General features: G+C 46.9%; 1 protein-coding gene and 1 pseudogene across 1 annotated transcript in view; both read left to right on the top strand.

Moving 5' to 3' along the window:
• Slit3 (slit guidance ligand 3) overlaps positions 1–22,631 on the top strand; it is a 588,765-nt gene that overhangs the window by 75,132 nt on the left and 491,002 nt on the right. The gene's annotated exons all lie outside the window — the stretch shown is intronic.
• Positions 15,622–15,738, top strand: LOC127208869 (uncharacterized; annotated as a pseudogene).

Genomic DNA, 22,631 nt, shown 5'->3' on the forward strand with positions numbered 1-22,631 from the left:
AACCCACAGCAGCTTATCCACCCCTAGAGAGGGGCAGCAGGCGATGCTGTCATCCTGTGTGCAAGGCAGTTGGTTTACTGGCATCAAGTGAGCAGCCGCTGCCCATTGTGTTCTCTGTTAGCACTCGGAGTTGTGAGAGGAGATCCTGGAATCTGTCTTAAAGGTTTGCACGGTCCACTAGAAAGGCAGCTGCAGACTCACACACTTCTCAGCCTGGCAGACACCAAATTTTTGAGGGCGTGGCACATGTGAAGCTGCCCACAGGAGGACGAGAAGACCTTATCAGTGCTTGAACCTAGTCTTCAGTGTCAGCTCGGAACACATAGCCACCACCATCATGCCAAAGATAATGAACGCAAAGAGCAGGCAAGAGCACCAACAGCTCTTCTCTAGAAGTTTCTAGATGCCTCTACATGTGCTGATTTGGTTAGGGTCTTTGTGGGTACTAGGTAACTACTAACATTTAACTACTAACATTTAAAAATTCACATGGACTCTAGAGTTTGGGAGACATCTCCATCTCAAACTGAATAAAAACTATTTACTTCACTTATCAGCAATGAAACATCAGGGAAGTTTCTCCATAGCTCAGAGGAGCATCTACTGTTTGAGGAAGTGGTTATTGTTGAGTAGAACGGCCTTTTGTTACTGCTTTGTTTTCTGAAGATTTACCTTTAAATTTCTTGTTTATGAGTGCTTGCCTCTGTGTTTCACATGTGTGCGGTGACCACAGAGGCCAGAAAGCCACAGCAGATCCACCTGAACTATAGCGACAGGTGATTGTGAGGCACCGAGTGGGTGCCGGGAACTGAACCCTGGTCCTCCGCACCAGCAGCCAGGGCTCTTAACTGCTGAGCCATCTCTCCAGGTCCAAGAATGGGCTTCCAGAGAGTCTTGTTTCTCAGGTTATCATGGAAGAGAAGCATGAAAAAATTTCCACCTTGATTGACGGTTCTGTCTCCGTAAACATGAGCAGCAGTGGAAAATGCCACTGGCATCAGGGTCTGTCAACATCCTGTTCCATGAACAACAGCACTTGAGGATGTGAGACCAAGGGAAGATCATGGTCGTGTCTGTCACCTCAAGGGCATTTGTGGGCATGGATTCTTTGGAATTAATGGCTGTAGGACCCTCTCTTGATTCATTTCCCTGTTCCATTTAATTTTTCCTGAGTGGACACTGGTAAATACTCCATTAGCCCATTTTCAGAGGCTGCTAGAAGATTGTCTACGTAAAGTTCTCAGAGTGATTGGTACACATCTGGCCTCCACTCCCATCATCCTCGCAGGCCAACAATGATGAATAAGGAGAAAGAGAGAAATTCAGTCAGCTTAGAGGACCAAATGACTGCATTCTTGTTCATTGATTTTTTTTCCATCTCCAAGGCCAGCACTTCATGCCAAATACATACCAACTTGGCGTTACTGCCTTGTTCTCACATAACAAGTTGCTGAAACACATAATTCTCATCTCAAAAAAAAAAATATGAACTCAGTATATTTTCTCCCTGATAGGAGTAGAGGTGTTTTCAGAAAGCATCCATCTGCTGGTCAACTGCAAGAGGGAACCAGGCTATATGGAGCATACTGTCATTTTTATCTTTGTCACTGTCTCTTTTTGTAAGGTCACATGGCTTGATGAAAGCTAGCCCCAACTCCTTTCCCTCAGTATCTTCCATATGAAAGTAATTTTAATCTCACTGGTTGTAGTCTTTTATATGTCCCATTTTCTTTGCTAGGGTTAAAAAATATCTGAAATACTAGTGTTCACGTTTTACAGTAAGATTGGTACATATCGACCACTTTCAAATGTTTTCCTTTTTACCCAATGTGTGTGAGTGTGTGTGTGTGTGTGTGTGTGTGTGTGTGTGTGTGTGTGTGTGTGTGTGTGTGTGTGCTCCTTCTCAGAGATGCGGATGTTTGGAATAAAAATGGTAATTGACCTTTAGCAAGGGAGCTGAGAGAACTGCTTCTGTATATTATATGGCTGTGAGCTGGATTTTAAATGTTTGATTAAGTTATTAGAGTGTTTTGCTTTGGCATAATGTACTATAAATTCATGATTGCTGGCCAAAGCAGTTAGTCAGCGGAGAAGAATAAATTGTTTTGAGAGGTGCTGCTTCAAAACCTGGATTTTATTCTCTTGGAAAGATGGGGCTTTAAATAAATCACATAATACAAATGAGAATTTCCATAATTAAGATCCTAACTAGGGGGTTTGCTGTGAGCTTTCAGGGGAAGAAAATGAAGAAAGACACTCCAGGCTGTTCTCATATTCTTTTCTTTCTTTAATTTGTATTTTGAGTGTTCTGTTTTGTTTTGGGGGTGCTTAGAAATCAAATAGCATGAGACAAGAGCGCATGAAGGGTAGATTGTCAAAGGCTGGTCTCTGGGATGTGAGGGCTTCTGGGAGACTGACACAGTAAACAAGTCAGGACAGCTCTTGCTTCAGATAGTAGGAATCTTTGTCCCTCTGTCAGTCCTGCCCTCCCTCCCTCCCTTCTTGCTTCTCCCTCCCTCCTTCCCTCCCTTCTCTCCTTCCCTCCCCTTTTCTTCCTCTGTCTGCCTATTTTGTCTACCCTATGGGTCCCCCTCCCCCTTTCCCCCTTCCTGTCTCTTTCTCCCCTCTCTCTCCCTTACTCCTCTCTCTCCTCCCCTCTCTCTCCCTCTCTCCTCTCTTTCCCTCTTCCTTCTTCCCTCTATCCCCTGCCTTCCTCTCTAGGGTCCCATGCTTCCCAAGCACTTACCCTACCCCTGACCCACAACAGCCCCATACTCACAGTTCCTGCCTGGCAGTCCTCACTGCCTGTCACCTTGGACAGCTTTGGTGTTTTTCAGCATGTGAGCTCTGGCCTGGGTGTCTTCAGGAAATCTTTCTTAAATGACAGAGCCCCTCTCTGGGAGAAGTCTTTCTGGCTTCCATCTACCTCCCCAAGATTCTTCTAGCAGTTTCCTCAAAGCTTCACCTCACAACTTCTTCCCGGTACTGCCAGGCTTACGTCCCAGGAGCTCCTAAATAAATAAAATGTAATTAAATTTGTGTGATCGGTCCTTGGGATTCTCTATTCATTTGATGTATGCACACTGGAGAACCGTGTACTGTCAACTGTGTAGAAATGCGCCATTTATAATGGGTTAAGTAGGGCAACTGTGGTCACTGCTAGAAACAACATGCCATCCAGCCCTCCCCTGGGACTGTAAGCACGTCCTCAGATGTGATTCTAGAGGATCAAACAAGACAAAATTGGGACTGATGTCCTTGGCAGAAGATCACAGAGCACTACCCACTAAGATTGGTAACATGCTAGTTTTCGTTGGAGATCAGCATGGCGAACAGGAATAGGGCAAGTCCTCGGGTAACCTCCACTGAATTACAGATCCACCACTGGCCAAGTGGGCAGCCTAGGCAAAGCCTTCATCACTCCATCTGCACAGACACATTCCAAGTGCCTAGCAAAGCAAAGGGCCCAAGCCCCGTGCCTGTAATCCACACAACACAAACTACACCATCATCCTGGATATCAGATTTAAGTGATGTAATGGAGTAGAGGAAATCCCTGCCAAAATGTAAGCATGTACAGGTCACGAAGCAACGCTACCAGCTATCCCCTAGCTCAAGAGTACACAGAGGTCTGTGCATCTTGTATGTGCCAATGGCCATTTGGGCATGGCTCGCGTCATCCGTTGGCCCAGAAGCACTTCTCTGTTCCCTGTGACCTGCGTACCTCCTGTTTACCCATGGTCTTGTACATTTACTAACGTCTGGGACAATCTTTTCCAAGTGAGTTAGTCCCCTCTTCTAAGGTGCGCTCTCCAGCTTGAGGACTGGGGGAAAACAGGCAGAGGAAGTAGGAATTTAGGAGAGCTTACTGCTGGCCCACTGTTGGCCCAGGCTCAGCCTTCATGGCCTTCAGCATCCGTGGCGGGTTGCTTCCAGGAGCTCTGAGGATGCTAGGAGCTGCCCATGCTGAAGTCCCTGAGATAGACTGATGTAGTTTTCGTTTGGGCTCACATACATTTTCTAACATGTGATAGGTCTTTTCTAGACTACATATAAGGCAAATGCAATAGGAATGTCATGTGAATGGTCGCTGTACTATATTGCTCAGGGAGTAATGACGGGATGAGTGTCTGTTCCTGTTTTAGCAAAGTCACACATTTTTCCATACGCATTTTTGTTCTGCATTTGCTTGGATGTGCCGAGGTGGAACTTGTAGGTGAAGAAGACTGTCTGCTCCTTGTTGGGCATTCTCCTGTTGTAGTCTGTAAGATGTCCTTCCTCCAGCACCCTATGCTATAATAATGTCCGAGGAAGTCAGGTTCTGGACTGTTGCCAAAAAGTTAGGGTAAATCTGATCCAAGACCTTAAATATTCTGAGGCCTACCCCTGCCTGCTCCGTAGATGGTGACAAGGTAAGAAATAGGGCCAAGGATACCGTGGCTTCCACCTGTGCCACAGACTAGAAGATTCACACTGATGTTAATGAGATACCTCGCCTTGGTCAGCCATTGCATGTGGTGACCTGTGCAGTGCCTGATTTTATTCCTCAAGGCAAGAATAATTTGCATCAGTTCTACAGACGAGGAAATGGAGGAAAGTGGGCTTTTTGTTTTCTGCCTCCAGCCCCACAGAGCAGAGAGCAGCTCCACCAGGAGCCAGAGCTTTTCCTCCTTTCAAGGTGCCCCAGGTCTATAGGGGGCCTGTGCTTAAGTAGGAAGGCGGGACTCTTTAAAAGCCCCTGTGTTCTTTCCTGAAAGCAGAGCAGGGCTTAGCTTCTCCTCTTGAGGAATCTATCCTGCCATTCAAAGGCAGGAGACCCTCCCCTGCACAAGCCTGCCCATTCCCCTTTGCTCCCCATTTGTTCCACAGAGCTCTGGTTTGCACAGACCTGCATCCCCACGCCTCCAAGCTGGCAGTGGTGAGTCAAATAATGGTGGGAATTCAGAGTGTCAGAGGCTAGAGGAAAGTTCGTTTTCAGAACAGTGGTTGGGGGCCACCTGCTCCCTCTGGCCTCTTGTGGGTCTCCTTGCCTCCGTCACTCTATCATCATGTGATGCTGGAGGGATAGCAGACCTCTCTTCCCTGACAGATTCCACTCTGGCTACGTGGACAGTGTTCTCCATACCAGAGCCACTAGGGTGAACATCCCAAGCAAAGGCTGCGTGAGTCCCATCCTCTGTCTCCCTAGGCTAACAGAGTCAAGGTCCCTTTCCTTGCCATGGTGCTCTTTGAAGGGGTCTGCCTCTTGCTGCCCTCTCCAGCGTTACTCTCCCCTCACTCCGATTTTCCCTCTGCCAGAAGCTCTCACCTACTGCTCTCCCTTGGTAGCATAATCCAGCTTTTTAGTACTTAGTGGCTGACTAACCTCAGGGAGGCCTTCCCCTGACCACAAGCTTGCTTGCGTGTGTGTGTGTGTGTGTGTGTGTGTGTGTGTGTGTGTGTGTGTGTGTGTCCGTGTGTGTGTGTGTGTGTGTGTCCGTGTGTGTGTGTGTGTGTCCGTGTGTGTGTGTGTGTGTCCGTGTGTGTGTGTGTGTGTGTGTGTGTGTGTGTGTGTGTCCGTCCCTGCCACATCTTTCTGAGATGGTTGGCCTCAGGACGTTCCAGGTCCCCTCCCCCACCCCTCCATTACTGAAATTGAATTGAACCTTGTCAACCCGGTTGGATAGTCCTCACAGTATAGATATACCTGCAGGATGTGAGCCAGATCTGCTTTGGAGTCCCAGTGAGAATGTCAACCAGTTTGGCCAGACCCCCACGCCCTGCTCTTACTCCTCATTCTTGTTCTTGTTTTCTCCTTATTAGAGAAGATTTGCTTGCTTATTCTTCAGCTCCCTCCTTCCCACCCACCCCTGAATGGAAATGGCAAGACGTAGAAATGTCTTCCTCTCCTAGTGAAGCACCCACTGGCAAACCATTTCTTCTAGGCTGTGCTTTAAAACCAGTCAGATGACAGGCATGAGGATTTGGGGTGGAGGAGATGCCCAGCCACATATTGCCTTAAGCATCCTTAATAAGCAGCATTTCCTGTTGAGGCATTATTTATGACGAATATAATAAATGGGTTTAAATGTTATTTCGTATTTTAGTATGTACATTTTATTTTTAACCATTTGAAGCTAGGTAGAATAAATATGGTATAGTAAACACAGCATATATTTATATTATGTAATAAACTGGGTAATCTCTGTTTTAATATAATATTTTATTGGTTCTTTGAGAGTTTAATACAATGTATCTTGATCATGTTCATTCTCTTGTGGTCCCTTTAATTCCTCCGAGATTCAGCCTCACTTCCCTCCCCCCCTCTCATTTTAGTGACCCTCTGATTCCCATTTATAACACCCATGTACTCATGAGTGTAGGGCCATTCAGAGTCTTAAAGAAGACTGACTTTCTCCCCGAAGTTGTCAGCTGTCAGTAGCTCATCATCAGTCAAGAGTGGGAGCTTTTGAGCCCCGCCCCTCTGGACAATGTCTTATCGCAGGAATTTTTTTACTGTCTAATTTATATAGTGTCCTCTTATGGTGTGCTTGCATCTGTTTGCATATTTTATTCTTCCCGTGATTGCATGTGGTGCATGTTGATATCCTCCATTTTGCCAGTAAAAAAAGCACAAACAATAAACCCCACCAAAGTCTAAAATCTCCTTAATGTGAACAGTAGAGCCCAGATTTGAAAGCATCTCCCTTTACCCTCAAGGGAATGAACTTGCCATCCCTCATATGTATAGATAGCCTCACCCTCTGTGTCTTCTTGTATAACTGGTAATAGGCATGGTATGACTACAAAGTCACAAGCCCACCTATTCTTTCTGCTTTGTAAGTGGGCTCCGAAGACAGAGCCAAAGACAACGCAGGACCTACCTCAGTCCTTCCCCCACTTTCTACAGTCTCCTCCTTTCCCTCTGTGATGCCGCCACCGACGATCTGGAAGAAAGATTCACAGGCATTCCTACAGAAACAGACCTCTGGGCCAGCCCTTGGGATAAAAACAAAGTCTTTACTGGATTTGTTTTTTCTTGGTTGATTTATTTGACAAGGACCGATTCTGTACAACATTTTTTTTTTTTTTTGGAATTTCAAAACCTTTTTCATCTGCAGAGGTCTCTCTTAGAAGCCCAGGGAGAAATAGGAGAGAGCTGTGTATGTGATCTCTGATGCAATGCTTTCTGGCCTCCCCACCCCGAGCTCTGCCTTCCGATGTGTCTTCTGACCTTGAGATCACACAGGTTGTGGATCAAGGTCTGGAGAGCGCTGAATCCCCCATCAAGCAAGAGTCTGATTTGCACTGATCTCTAAAGGGGCATCTACCACCTTTGTTTGACTTGGCAGGACACCTACCTGCTAAGCCCATCTAGCAAGAGAACATGAATTATTCACTCTCTGACAAGACTCTTTTGGTAAGATGAGGTGTTACAAGCAGCCAACAAAAGGAACTGTCCCTGCTCCGTCTGGCTGCCAATTGAATTACTACACGGTCCTTCTGAAGACATGTCGTTCCAAAAACAACCTTTCTGCAGATTTCAGGCGACAAGTCAGCCTTGGAAGCATCCTTCATAGTGACACATAGCATGTCAGATGCAATCAGAATGGGCACCAAGCTCCCTGGGAACTCTCTCTGGCCTCACATATGTTTCAGCTATGGGAAAGACACATGCATAAAACAGTCAGGCTGAATATACAATTGCTTTTAATAACCCGTGCAGCTAAATTTATTGGCTCACACTGCCCCCTTTGAACTGGGGTATGGAATTTTCCATGTAGCTCGGTATCTCTTGTGAGAGGAAGACCTTCCCATTTGGGTTGTTTGTCTCCTCTGTGCATGAATTCCCAGGCTTTGGCTGTTTTGTTAAGAACTGCCTGTGATCAGGTTGGCTGGGAAGGGGGTGGCATCAGGGTGGGGGTGGGGGTACCTTTCTGCCACCATTCCAGGTACTTGTGTTAGGATGACAGTGGCTGCAGTGTGAGTCCTTAAGCCAGTCCTATGAGCAATCTGAGTGTGAGGCTCCAGACTTCCTCCTCAAAAGATCCTTAAGGCAGCACCCTATCATCACTTTTTGACTATTCTGCTCTCTTGTTTTGCTAGAAGTAAGCTGTGGCTTAACTTTGTCACTTTCCTTGCACCCTGGTGTTTAAATCAAGAAAACCAGAGCAAAGGTGTTTACATGGTAGCTTCGGTCTCTCTAGGCTTAGAGATGATGGAGATAGTTGCTTAGAGGCTTTCCCTCCCTTACTCATCACAATCCTGACAGATAATTGCCACCAGAGATCAAATCAGCAGTCATCAAATTGATACTGAGCATCTGCTGGCCACACGGTTCCTTGTTGGCAACAGTGGAAAAGAAAGTCACAGTGTTCTGTAGAAGTCTGTGCTACTGTTTTTTCCCCCAAATGCTCTGAGGTGTAGCACGGTATACAAGTGCATGGCATTTTCACTTTCACTTGTATGGATTGCTCTCGGTGTGTGTGCTTGAGATGCGTGTTAAGTAAAGAACTCTTTTTAAGCACATAGCCCTGATAGATACGTTTGCTGAGAATGAGGCTCCACTCAGTGTTTAAGTGAAAAATCGGAAACGCAAGTTAATCTCTGTGTGTGCGTGTTTTATTCCTTTTCATTTATTATTTATTTATTATTGTTATTTAGATGACACTGAAGAATGACAACAAAGCGGTATATGAATGATTGAGACTCTTTGACAGCGCCATCCCAAATTTACTTAAACACACACACACACACACACACACACACACACGCCACCCAAGAAACAAATCAGTTTATTATTCAGGGAGGAAAGCCAAGAGCCTTTGAGTATCTGACAATACCTGGTCATTAGCTTGCACAGCTCACCACACAGCCGAGCCATAATGGCCTTTTAATGAAACTGCTCACACACACGTCCTTGTGTACTTCCCGTAGTGCTCGCCATAGTAACATTAAGAGATAACCCACACCCCTACAACCTTGACTCTCGGGTGAGCAGACGACGCTGTGGAGAAAGAAACAGCTTCCTGTTGAACTGTACACTTGCCATTCTGCATTATCCTTGAGAGGAAGACACCAGAGACTTGGCAAAATGCAGATGTGCCACTGGGAGCTGGTAGGTGGAGGTCAAAGAAGCACCAGAGCTAGAAAGGCATTTGGAGGCAAAGGGACTGCTGATTTAATATGCCACAGCCCAAGAGGAGAGCGTTAGTGGCAACCAGCGCCTGCAACAGAAACAGCAATCAAATTTCTCCACGCGGCCCTCTGAGAAGCCTTAAACCCATTCAGATGTGCAATACTGTTGAGTGCAGTGAATAGCCGAACATGGTCTTGGCATCTCTGTGGTGACTAATTTGTGGGCTCCCTGATTTTGCTCCGAGTTAAGTGGCCTTTATGTTCCAATTCTGGCAGCGCTGAACAGTGATATATTGTGTCCGTGATTCCGCCTGGTTCATTGGCGCTCACATAATGACAGCCTGTTGAATGGGAAGAAGTGGTGTCTAAACAAAACGGCCCGAGCAGAGGGGAAGCACTCATTTTCGGAGCCATATTCATTCTGAGTCATCATGGTTTTTTCTGATGGCGTGGGCCAGGTTTCTGACCCTGGTGTGGATGATTCACTTTTGCCCTTAGGATTTTTTACAAGAGCTTAAGCTTGATTACACAAGAAAGCCAGCAGCTAGCACATAGGGAACGGGGTCCAAAGGAGAATGTATTGGCTGAAATCCTGGCCTCTTGTAGTACCAAGGACGAGAGCAGCCTCTAGTAAAGACAAGCCTAAGGGGATGTGCATCAGGGGCAAAGTACATTCTCAGTAGAAGCCAGACCAGTGTTTAATTGAAGACTAGGAGGTGGAAGGAAGCGGGAACTGATAAAGGCTTGGATAAGTAGAAGGAGATGATGGATGTGGTAGAATTGAGGAAGGAACTCTGTGTTTGTCCTCAAAGGTCACCTGTCCTTTGAATCCTGTGCCGTGTTTTAGGGAACCAAATTGATTGGAAGGGCCAGCCTGGAGTAGGCACGTGACAAGTCATGTTTTTCTCACCAAGAACACGTGTTTTTTATTGTCTCTGTTGACTACTGTGGAAGTTGAAAGAGAGACGGTATTGCCTGTTCATGGTGCAAGGCCGGCGAGGATTAGAAGTCAGTAAAAGGTATGAAAAAGACCACTCACTTATCTGGGTCCTGGTTCTCCTTCCAAAAGTACACACTAGCTCCTTTCTTTTCTGTGCTTTGGGAAGGTATTTTTCTTATACAAACTAGAGAAAGGAAGAAGGAGGGGAGGGAGATGGGGGAGAAAGAGTGGGCATGAAGAAAGGGAGTGAGTGAATGAAGAAAGGGTGGAGGGAGAAGGAAGGAAGGAAGTGGAGAGGTCACATCACAGCCAGCTTCATCTGCAGGTGAAGAGGATAACCATTATTTTGGTGGCGTTGAAGAAAGAAAGAAAAAAAAAAAAACCTCCAGTGCTTGTCCAGAATACAGGGTTCTGGAAACCATTTGAGATTATTCTTTAAGTGTTTTTTTTTGAGGGTTTTTGTTTTTGTTTTTGTTTGTTTATTAATAAACCTCCAATTTAAGATTTTCCTTGCCTTTGTTTAAGACCCATCTTTTAGTGTGTAATAAAGAGGGCTTGTTTACACTGGGTTGATTTTAGCATCATCACGTGGTCTGGTGCCCATGGGACTACTGGCCACACAGAGCCCCAGAATATTCCAAACAGTGCATTCCTCCGCACCAGCTAGGAGCTGATTGGCCAGGTCAGGAGAGGCTCAGCCTGTGTGAGGATGATGCTGAGACACGCTGTGTGAAGTGCAATGGATGAGGACCCCTGCCTGCTTGGGCTACCTGGCGAGTAAGCGAGTAGATGTCCACTGAAGATGCATCTTGGAGCAGAAGCTCATAGCGTGCGGCAGTGGTCCTGAAGCGATTTCAGCACATGCAGCAATGGACTGAGGAAAAGTAGCTGGGACATGTCAGGGTCTCAGAAGGCTCTCAGAGTGAGGGGGGTGGGGAAGCCACACGGTGAACACTCGGCTCTCACAGTGCTCTGCTGTTGGGTGATGCCTGTTTGTAGCTACAGTGATAAACAGGCTGTGATCCCCTGGAGAAGCCAGCCTCTGAGTGGGTTCAAGAAATCCCAGGATGGAAGCTTACCCCCATTCAGCCTTCTCCGGGCAGCTCAGGTGACCCTCACACACAGGCAGGCCAGCCAGCCAACAGGGAGTTTTGGGCATCAAGATACAGATGTGGGAAAAGCACCACGTGTGGCACTAAACAGTACTCTGAATTGTGGGCGGGTGTCTTCAGCTCTCGAAGCCAGATGGGGTCTGGACCTTGTAAGGAGAGAGGGAGGATTAGCTCAGCTAAACCTTGTAAAGCAGGGAGCTGGTGTCGTGGTCAAGGAGCTCCCCCAGAAAGCCTTGCTGGCACTGCTGCCGGGTCTCTGCAGTGTGATAAGCTAGTGCCAGCACTTCTGTTAGAGGTCCAGCGGTGCTCTGGGGGTGGTCCTTCCTGGTTCTTCTGGTTCTGAGCCTCTGCCAGGCAGACTTACAGAGTCATTCATCCTTAGTGCCCCTGACCTCAGAGAATGGGCCCTAAGGCTGCAGGCCTGGTGTCTACTGATCTTACCAGAAGAGTGGCTGGAGTCTATTTCACTGTTGATGTTGGCTCTGGCCTTAATCTTGTTGTCCTGAGCTGCGGCCCATGTCAGTGGGCCAGACGTAGTTCTCTGAGGGCTAGAGGCTCCAATGCATTGAGAGATAAATCTCCGTACCTGGGGGAGGATCCTGCATCAGTGGAAGCCTCCTCTCGTCTTAGTTTTTTTTTTTTTTTTTTAACCAATTTCATCTCTTCACGAGCAGCTTGTTACCTAAAGAGTAGCCAAGTGGACCATTACTCTGCCTCTGGCCCGGAGCACCGTGTTTTCAATAACCATCACTAGCATTAACTCAACACTTAGCAGCCGCACGGCTGTGTTAACCACTTCCATATGCACAGGGAAGCCTCAGCATGGCCCTGTGTGTTAGCTCCCTTGCTCCCCATTTGGCCAGATGAAGAATGGAGGCCTAGAAAGGTTCAGTCATTGCCTGAGGTCAGTGAAGCAGTAAGTGCGCAAGAGGAAGTAAGCAGTCTGTCTGCAGGACTCTAAACCCCGAAGCCTGGATGTTCATGCGAGTCACCTGGAGATGTGGCTGACAGATGACAGACAGACAGATTCAGTGCATCTGATACAGGCCTGAGTGTGTGTATATATGTGCATGCGTACTCATGGTGAACAGAGGACAACTCCAAGTCTTACCCTTATGCTCACACGTACCTCCCTACCGCACTTCCGGTTCCCTCCTTTCTTTTTTATTTTATTTCACAAGCTCTCTTATTGGCTTGGAACTTGCCATGTAGACCTCACATGTAGGCTAGATTAGGCAAAGCTCTCAAGCCAGTGAATTCTGTGGATCCAGGCTCTGTGCCTCTCAGCACTTGGAGTACAAGCATACACCACCTAATACCTGCCCCCTTCACATGTATTCAGGGGGATTGACTTCAGCTCCTTATGCTTGCAAGGGAAGGACTTGACTGATAGAGCATCTCTGCAGTCCATTGTTCGGCTTCCCAGATGCTTCTGGGTGATGCTGATGCTGCTGGTCCCTAGATGGTGTCCTGAGTGACAGTGCTGTATACCAGGAAACTGAACAGCTCTGGCTGCCTTAGCTAGTTAGCTATCTGTCTGCCCATTTAGTCAAGTCTGAGGTGTGATCCCCCCAGACATGGCCACCTGGCAGCCATGCCACATGGGCTTGTCAGTAGGTGGAGAGTTGAAGCTTGGGCAGCTTTGGGGCTGGCATGGGGGGAGCACTCTATGATGTGGCTTTGGAAGTTTTGGCAGCTCAGCACCCTGACTTCTTGATTGAAAAGAGTCCTGTGAAGCCTTCAGTGTAGCTCTGCCTCCCTACTCATCACGGTCTCTGCTGGTCTTCTCGGTTGAGAATTCAAGGGAAGTAAGTCCCTGACCTTTGTTTGTGTCACCCAAGCCTTTCTTCTCTGCACTGCCTTACATCTGCGTCACCTGCAAACTTTGGTTGCAGTATCATTTGCCTTTCCACTCCTTTCCAAACCTTTGCAGGAACTCTGTTCCTTTCCTAGACCCAGTTTTCCTTCTGATGTCAAGTCCTAACATGATCCAAACTACAGAGCATCTGTCATCCCTGCCTCTGAAAACCTAGAGAAAGAGGCCGAGTTCTATCAGCTTCTTCATAAACTCCATTAGTATGTTCTTGATAGCTGTTACGGCCACTACCGACTTCACTAAGCCCTTATTGCTACCCGGCAAAGGATTGTTGTTGACGAAATTGGTCAGACCATGCACACAGAGCTCAAAGAGACAGGTTCAAGGTCAACCCCAGAGTGCTCCATTCTGAAGCTGGCAACACCCTAGCCTTGCAGTGCGCTAACCTTAGCCCTCTCTCCCTGTCTTCCGTCTCCTCTGCAGCTTGAGGCATTTCTCCAAAGCAAATACTAATTCAGTGTCTGCTTTTAGCAGCCCCAGCCCACACGGAGGCTGGTGATCCCGGCGCGCCTGTGTTCCGTTTGTCTTCAGAGCTCCATGTCAGTGACCACAGTGTTACCACTTCTCAGCCATGTGGCTTTGTGGCAGCTTACTCAGCTCACTTGACCTCATGTGACTCACAGAAATCCGAGTTTTTATTTATAATGATCCTTGTAGGAGTCATGCCACAGGTATGCTGCCCATGTGAGATGGGTCTCACAGCGTCGGCCGACAGCAGGTGCACAGTACTCTTACCCCTGAAGTTGCAGCTGAGTCAAATCCAGTGGCCTTAGCTTCCCGTTCAAGATCTCCAATATGTGCATTTATATGGCGCTCAGGATGGAGTATTGTTTATCCCCAGACATGACCGTTGCGACGGTTGGCTTAAATTGTAAATTTGACAAAAGTCTAGAGGCACCTGAGAAATGATTCTCAATGAAGGACTATTTCGATTAGGGCACCCCAAGGGCATATCTATGTGGACTGTCTTCAATACATTCTTAGATGTTGGAAGACCTAGCCCACTGTGGGCGGCATCATTCCCTAGTATTGCGTCCTGGACCACATATGTGTAAGAATAGACAGAGGGAAGAACAGAAATCATCTGCGTATTCCCTCCCTCTCTCTCTCTCTCCCTCTCTCTCTCTCTCTCTCTCTCTCTCTCTCTCTCTCTCTCTCTCTCTCTCTCTCTCTCCCTGCTCTTCACTCTAGATTTGTTTTCAGAGCTCTGCCTTAACTTCCACACATGATGGACTGTAACCTGGTTTTGAAAGCCAAATTGGTACATTGTCCCTTAAGGCTTTATGTCCAGGTAGTCTATCAGAGCAATGAATGTGAAACCAGGACAGCCCTCTTGGCTGCAACCACGGCACTGCTCAGGTGTTGTTTCATCTCTAACGCCGTACTTCTCTGCTGCCAAACTCCTATCCAGTCTTCAAAGCCCAACATAAATATTGCCTCTCCTACTCAGCTTTTACAAGTCTCACATATGAGGATAGTTCTGTTCTAGGAGACTCTTGTGTAGCACTGACTCACGTTGACTTGCTCACCTTTCTCCATCCTAAGAACCATTAGATTCCTGTTCCACTCATTTGTCCATTTTGACTTTATGTAGCACAGCACTGTCCAGCAGAACATTCTGCAGTGTGTGTGTGTGTGTGTGTGTGTGTGTGTGTGTGTGTGTTGGGGGAATGTGTCCAGTATAATTGCCACTTGACATGTATAGCTATTGAGGACTTAAGATGTGGCCAGTATAGCCAAAGGGCTGAATTAGAGATTTTTATTTCATTTCAGTTAAATAGCCACATGTGGTCAGTGGCTAGTGTGTATGGACAGTGCAGAGACTTGTTGATCAAAGAGTCACAAGGAATGAATGGAAAATAGCGATTGTAACAAGCACCATGTGGGAACTCAGAGCTGCCAAAAGGCCTCCTGGGTTTGATTTGATGTGGTAGGGAGTGCTGGCCAGAGAGAACTTCTCTGAGGTAGTGATGGAGGAGGAAAAGGTCTGAGGGCATTAAAAGTGTTGTGTAAGGGCATGAGGCTATAGGTAAGCACAGAGCACATGTAAACGGCCTGTGGTTGAAAGGAGCATGGCTTATGAGCAGACCTCGAAGTCAGTCCAGGAGCACACGCCACTCCCCTGCCCCTTCTCCGCTCTTTGTAACCTCTAAAACATGCCCCCACTCCACTGTGTACATGGTAGACTTGGAGCCAAATTTGGGGTTTGGCTTTAGACACCATGCTGACCCTTCAGTTCCTTTACACGCTGCTTCTCTGAAGAACCAGGAAACTGGGCCATTGCTTCCTTCCCTCTCCAGTACAGAGTTCTGGTTTTTGTTTGTTGGTTTTTGTTTTGTTTTAAACATTCTTCTTTACCCTGAGGCTCAGCTGGTGGTCTTCCCTTCTTTTTTAGGACTATGGGTGATATTCTGGGTCTATTCTGAATGAGCTGTGTCCTCAGGTAGGTGCTGGTCTCTTCCTCCGGACTGTAGTCTATTCACCGGTTCGTTCATGCAGCAAATATGTACAGTGCCTTTAGCAAACAGAGGCTGTTTGTAGCGTGGTTGTTAGGTAGAGAAACAAAGTTATACTGCTCTGCCACTAAAGATGCTGCAGGTGTGGATGCTGTGTCACCTGTGCGTCAATAGGTGGCAGAGAGGAGAGAGGCTATGTGTACACTTAATGGTCTGAATGATTAATAGGCTAACATTGCCTGAAGAAAAAAGAAAAGGAGAGAAAAGAAAAAAGTAAGCCTGAGATGACTACCAGTCTGGCACCAGGGGCCCAGAAAGTTAGCCAATGTGACTCCAGGCAGGCCTGGATGGGATCCCAGGACAGGGAGCAAGACAGAGAGAGACTAGAAGAACCCGGTCTGGGATTGCAGGCCCTGAGCAGGAGTGAGCCCAAGTCAGACAACCCTTGCAAGGGGTCACTTGGGCAAGATGGATAAGGAGCAAGCCAGAGATAACCACCAGTCTGGTACTGCGCAGGCGTGGGAGGGAGCAGACAATACCCAAGATAACCCCTATCAGGCACCATAATGCATGAGCGGGCCATAGGACTCTTGAGAACACTCCTGAGGTGACCTCAGACACTGAGAGATGCTGGGAGTCACTAAGAGGAGCAAAGTAAGTGGTGAAGGAGAAATGGAAGAGAAAGTGAAGCAGAAGGATGTGGAGAGGCAGAACTGGAGAATCGAGGGTAGAGAGGAATAGCCTAATGTGAGCAACCAGTAACGCCACCTGAGACCATGGTGGCATCCTGGCCTGTGCCGCCACCAGGGGACCACGTCTGGGTTCATGGCCCTACAGCAGTAGGGGTCTGTTACCAGCAAAGGCCAGGTGGACTTCTCTGGTCTGAACCGCACCCAGGGACATGTTCATGTCTGAGGGCTGTGCAGAACCGGCCCCACCCCTCACCAGTGCATCCTGTGAGAGTTGACCCTGTGGGCAGGAGAACAGAAGAGCTGACACTACCCCTAGCCAACTGTGGGACTCTGGAGAGCAGGGCCCGCACATTGTGGGAGTTGTAGGTGACCCAGCCCCTAGAATATGAGTGTGGCAAAGCTGGGTGCAGTGACATGGGTGAAGGAAAGATGCCCTTCACCTCTCACCCCTTGCCACCAATGCCAGACAGAAGAGCTGGCCCCTGAGGTCCTCAGCACCAGAGCAGGAGAGCTGGTCCTGTCCTTCATCTACTGCAACACCTGGGAGAGCAGGCCCTGTATCTTGCCTGGGCATCAGGGTAGAGCTGGCTCTGGATGTGGAGGTTTCTGGCGAGCTGGCCCCGAGGGCAGGAGAGTGGGAAAGCTGGCAGGCTGACTTCTCAGGCCCAGATCCTGGGCTTTGAATTGTCCCACTCCAACATCTCCCCCATCAGGGAACTGCTGGGGTGCATGAAGGGGCCTGTCTTACAGATCCAGGGCAACAACAGGATACCCAACAAGAGTCCTGGTGAGGTTCCAGTATTGACAGAGTAGCAGAAGCCAGAGTCTTGAACCAGACCATCGAGTCATTGCAATGACTATTTGCAAGCAAAGAAGAGTGAACAAAGGGTGAACTGAGGGGGGACACTATGGCTTCCGCAATGAGTTTCTTTTTCTTTGTTGGAGGGGAGGTTGCAAGGGTGGAGAACAGGGTTATCAGAGGGGGAGATGAGTGGGATTGGGGTGCATGATATGAAATTTGCAAAGAACCAGCAAAAAGTAAAACAAAACCAGAAATGTTATTCTGCCTCTGACTTCAGGGAACTTATATGGGGCTCTCCAGGCAGCTGGGCCACCAGCTGTCCTGGTCACTGCTTAGTGGAAGATCTGGTGTCCCGTTCTCCTGCATCTCTGTACAATTCAACCATGACTTTTTCAAAATCATTCTATATTGATGTCCCAGTCTCTCTGCCACAAACGTGAGCCAGGAATTGCCAAATACTCTTGAGATTAGCTGTCCATAGCTTCGTGTATTCTCCCCAGGAGCTCTTCCTCCTTCTTACAAGTAGGCAGCGTGCGCATTCCTTAGCGATCCATGGTCTTTTGATGAAAAGAAACAAATATCTCCTTGTTTACAATGAGCTTGTCTCATACCAGTTTCCCTTACATCTTGGGCATGCACACACGCGCGCGCACACACACGCACACGCACACACGCACACGCACACGCTCAACGTTTAGTTCCCTAAGTCTGGCAGAAGGATAAGAAGTAAAATTTAAAAAAAAATTATCCAAAGTCTTGTCCAAACGAGTTGTCACTAAAGAATGAAAGCCAGATCTTATTTTAGTGAAGAATAACCATGTGAGCACGCTGCAGATTGAACCTGGGGTCTTCATGGATGGTTTCCATGTGCGCCGGTAGCTGGACTCCCAGGTAATGGTGGCTCACATCCTTAGTCTTTTATCTGAGACACAGCATGCATAGATAGCTAAGGAACATTAATGTCCTAGTCATGCCCTTCACCACAGCCAAACCCACTCATGCAGGTAGCTCAGACTTAAAGCATCGCAGTGAGCTGCAGCGGGCTGTGAGATCTGGCTGGGAGGCAGAGACCATTGTGAGAAAGGGGGAAGGGACAGGTTCAGACCAAGCTGCCTCCAGCTCTTCAGCCAGGGATCTGCTTTTGTTGGGAGCCCTCCCACCCTCCCAGTAGCATACTTCAGATAACCATCTACGAATTAAAGATGAAATCCGGCCTTGGAGTGAAGAGCGGCCCTTTGGGGGTTAGCATTACAGCCTACTCTACCCCAAGGCTGATTCAATGGCAAGCTTTTGGGCCAAAGGAAGTGTTTTCTATAATTGGCTAAATCTCCGCTGGAAGGCCACTGAGCCTGCTACTGCCGCCTCCATCGCATCTCTCATCTCTCAGGTTTTTCTCACACTTTTCAAGTTTTGGATACAATCTATTCTCCCCTGGCCTTTGAAACATGGCAGGCTGGCATCAGAACTTCCTTAGAGGGCAGAGAAAAAAAAGAAGAGAGAAGGAACAAGTGATGAAATGAAACTCAAAGGGTCCATGGGGGCCAAAGTAGAGGTGAACCCAGTGGGCAGAGGCGGCAGCGTCACCACACCCTGGACATGAGCGGATCACAAGTGTTAGTCAGGCAGGTGTGCACAGGTGTTCTACCCCAGGCTGGGGTCCTGGCTCATGGGCCAGGCCAGGCCAAGCTAACCATGAAGGTCATGGGGGAGGAGCCCAGCCAAGGTGCTAATTCCAAGTGCCTGAAATGCCTCCAAGGCAGGGACTCTCAACCTTCTTATGCTGTGCTCTTTCAATACCGTTTCTCATGTTGTGGTGGCCACCAACCATAAAAGTGCTTAGTTGCTACTTCGTAACTGTACCTTTGCTACTGTTATGACTTATAATGTAAATATCTGTGTTTTTCATGGTCTTAGGCCATCCAAAGGGGTGGTGACCCACAGGCTGAGAACTGCCGATTAAATGTGCATGTGGGTTCACTATACCATGAAGAGAAGACAACAAGAAAGGCTAAATATAAGGGGTAATGAAGGGCTGAATGTAGATGATGAACATGAATTATGAAAGAGGGGTCTTGGTATTAGGAAGGCTGAGAACCATGGGTTTATAAATATGCACACACACACACACACACACATGCACACACACGCAGGCACACATGCACACACTGGCTAGATTTCACACTTAAAAGAGAACGTACTCAACAAATATGGTTAATATTTTTATTATTTAAACACAAAGAAATTAGAAAAGACAGCTCCTTGTACATGAATGTTGTCCTGGGAGTTCTTGAACAAGAGGAGCTTGGCGCTTATACCACCTATCAATTCACACTCACCCCCGTTTTTCTCCTTTGCTCAAGTGCTATTGGTGAACAAGACACTCTTCTATATGCAGAGATGATGGTGGTGTGGAAATGGCAAGCTGCAGCCCGGGAGACAAACCCAGTGTGCTGCCTGTTGTTTAAATAAAGTTTTATCCTAACTCAGCTGTGCACATTCACTTAGGATTGTCTATGGGTGCTTTCATGCTTCATGGGCAGAGCTGAGTAGTTGTGACTGACAGCGTAGAGCCTGCAAAGACTGACGTGATTACTGTCTGACCCTCTTTACAGAAAATGTTTGCTGGCAATAGCAATAAAGTTTTTAAAAGGAAAGGGAAAAAAAAAAAAAAAAAAAAAAAAAAAAGGACAGAGTCCCAAGAGCCAAGAGGAGTGTCCGGCAGCCATTTTACATGAGGTGCCCTTTCAGCCAAGACCTAACAGGTGCACAGAAGTGGAAAAAGTAGGAGAAAAGAGAAACAGATACATGGGACACTGTTTGCGAACTCAGAGGGATGATGATGCAGACTAAGTTCATGAGCTGAGTGAAATTCCCCAAGGCTGAGAGCAGAGGGCATATGGCCTAGATAGAACTTGCCAATTTTAGGGCTTGAGGGAGCTGCTGAAGGATTTAATTATAGGGAGCTATCTCCAGTTGAAAGTATGACTTTAAGAACTGAGGGGGAGGCTGAGGCGAGGGGCTGCAGGTGAGGAGACCAGTGGAGCCCATTTGCACAGGCAGAAGCAGCCAGGACCAGACATGGCAGCGGAATAGAGAGAAAGGAATGGTTTCAAAACATGGCAGGAGGCTGAGCTCCAAGAACCTGTCAAAGAGGCACATGGGAATGTCACATAGAATACAGTCGAGCTTTCTGCTGATGTGGGAAAACAGATTCGGGATGGAGGAGGTGACCATGTCCACACAGATGTAGGGAGGGATATCTACAAGGAAAAGGCTAGTTGGATTTTTCCAGCTGCACTCGTTCCACTGTGTTAATACCCTAGGAATTCCTTACTAAATGTTGGGTTATACATAGGCTCTTAAGCCCATCCACTTATCCCCACCCCATCCTCACTTCCACAGAAACTGGCTCTCTTTCTCCTTGGATTCTGTTGCTACTATCTGGGCTCTCAGGAGCCTCTTTCCAGTTTCCCAGACCAGCTAGGCTGTTCCTACTTCCGTTTGTAGTTCCTATATTCTCTTCTGCTTCGTACCCCTAATCCCTTTCAGGCTCTTTTTTTTTTTTTTTCCAGGAGCTTTTTTTTTTTTTTAAATAACCGCTCCCTCTCAGAGTACCTTCCTGTGACCAGTCATTGGTGGGTACCTGTCTCCTGCATGACTTGGGAGCGAACTATATACTGTATCCCTCCCTTTTGATGGATGCTCCATATGTCAGTACTTGGTAGATGTTTGTGCTTTTTCACTTTAACTGATGAGGAGACAGATTTGATGACTTGACTCAGTTTCCCTGAGTGGTACATGGTAGACCCTGTGTCTATGGCTTATCTCTGGACACAGACTTGACAAGGCCTTCTAGAACCTGGTTCTTCACCCTTTGCTTGCCTTCTTGTTAGCTTACTATCATGCCTACTGTGTTATGATAGGAATTTAATGTACTAAGGATTTATGTAGATCATGGAATGATCAGATCTGTGCTAAGCCATGTTCCAGTCACTATTCTTGCTCCTGAATATAATAGGATAGAAAAAGTCCTTTTCCACGTTGACCTTATAGTTCACTTGAACATGAAAAATAGTGCATGTAATTAATTAGGTAAAATAAGTAGCCAGTGAATAAAGGGAGAAGTTCAGAGAGTAGAGGGCAGGAGCTGCAGTCAACAGTGGGTGGGAAAGGAAGGTTTCTGAGAGAAAGGGACATTTGAACAGATTTCAGAATGAGGTTAAGATGTCACCTATTGTAATACAAGAAGGATATTGTTGGCCTGCAAGAGAAAACAGGGAAGATGTCCAAAGAATGCAGAGAGGCCCAGCATATGATAAGGTTTGAGAGTGATGAGATAAATTGTTGAGGAATCTGGGTTGGGAGATGGGTAAACATGTAGAGATGCTTGGTAGAAATTTACTCTGAGTGAATGGAGAGTCACTGGGAATTTTGAGCCAAGTAATGATGAGTTTAACATGGGGACAGTTGCTGTAGCAACTAGTGGGAAAGGGGGTATAAGAGATAAGAATAGAAAGGAAAGTCATAAGACAGATGTCACCCCCACGTCCCATTTCTCTCATAAAATAAGATTGATCTGGTCTTTTAGCTAAGTATCCACCAAGCCTCAGTGGTTTGTGAAATATGTGTTATTTTTCATCATATTTGGGTCATGGGTTTGTTATGTGTGGCTGGTTTCACAAGGTTCAGGATAGCTTTAGTATGTTATAGAATAGGTCTAAAGAAGATGGTGTTCTGATGCCAAAGTGTTGATTGAGATAAAATCAAGCTATCCAAACATGTTGGAAGCTTTGGCTCACATCACATCAACTGAGCCTCTGTTGACCAAGTCAAATTATATCAGCATCATCAGGGCAATGATATCTGTATGCAAAAGACATCGCGCGCGCGCGCGCGCACACACACACACACACACACACACACACACACACACACACACGAGGTATTGAAACAGTAGACTCCCCTGCCACACCTTTTCTTTATATCAGTGTTCTGTGTCAATGACCTCATTCAGTGTTCCCTCACATCCTGAGTTACCTCATGTTTCTTTCATCCATTCTTAGCTTGGGTCCTTTTGACTTGGATCCTAACTCGCAGCTCACACAATGATGTCCTTCCTGTCCGACCTCCATAAACTCCCACTCTTTCGTTACTCTGCTGTCCAGTACATCCAAATAACTTTCTTCTTACCATATGGCTTATTCATCTCACATGTATTTAGGAAGCTCCAGTGAGCCGCTAAGCAGCACAACATTTTTGTAAATGTTATTTCTGTACCCTCTTCAACAATGTCAATCTCTGTGATACCTGATTGTTGCTAAACTTGACTTTAAGTTCACTTCTTTTCTTTGTCTTTTTGATAAAGGTAAGCATTTTATACACATAAGCACAAGTAAAAGGACATTTCTTGCCCTCTGTAATCTTGCATTTTGGAACCCTGGTCTCTTACCTTCTTCTTACCCATTTAGTCTTCCCTCTTATATTAGTCAGGGTTCTGTAAAGAAACAGAACTGATAGCATGAATACATGTACATACTTAAACACACATGCTCACACACATGTGCGTGTACATGCGCACACACACAATTTATTAGAGCGGCTTGCAGGCTGTGGTTTGGCTAGACTAACAATGGCTG

Source organism: Acomys russatus, chromosome 25 (assembly GCF_903995435.1).
Source record: "Acomys russatus chromosome 25, mAcoRus1.1, whole genome shotgun sequence".
Classification (NCBI taxonomy): Eukaryota; Metazoa; Chordata; class Mammalia; order Rodentia; family Muridae; genus Acomys; species Acomys russatus.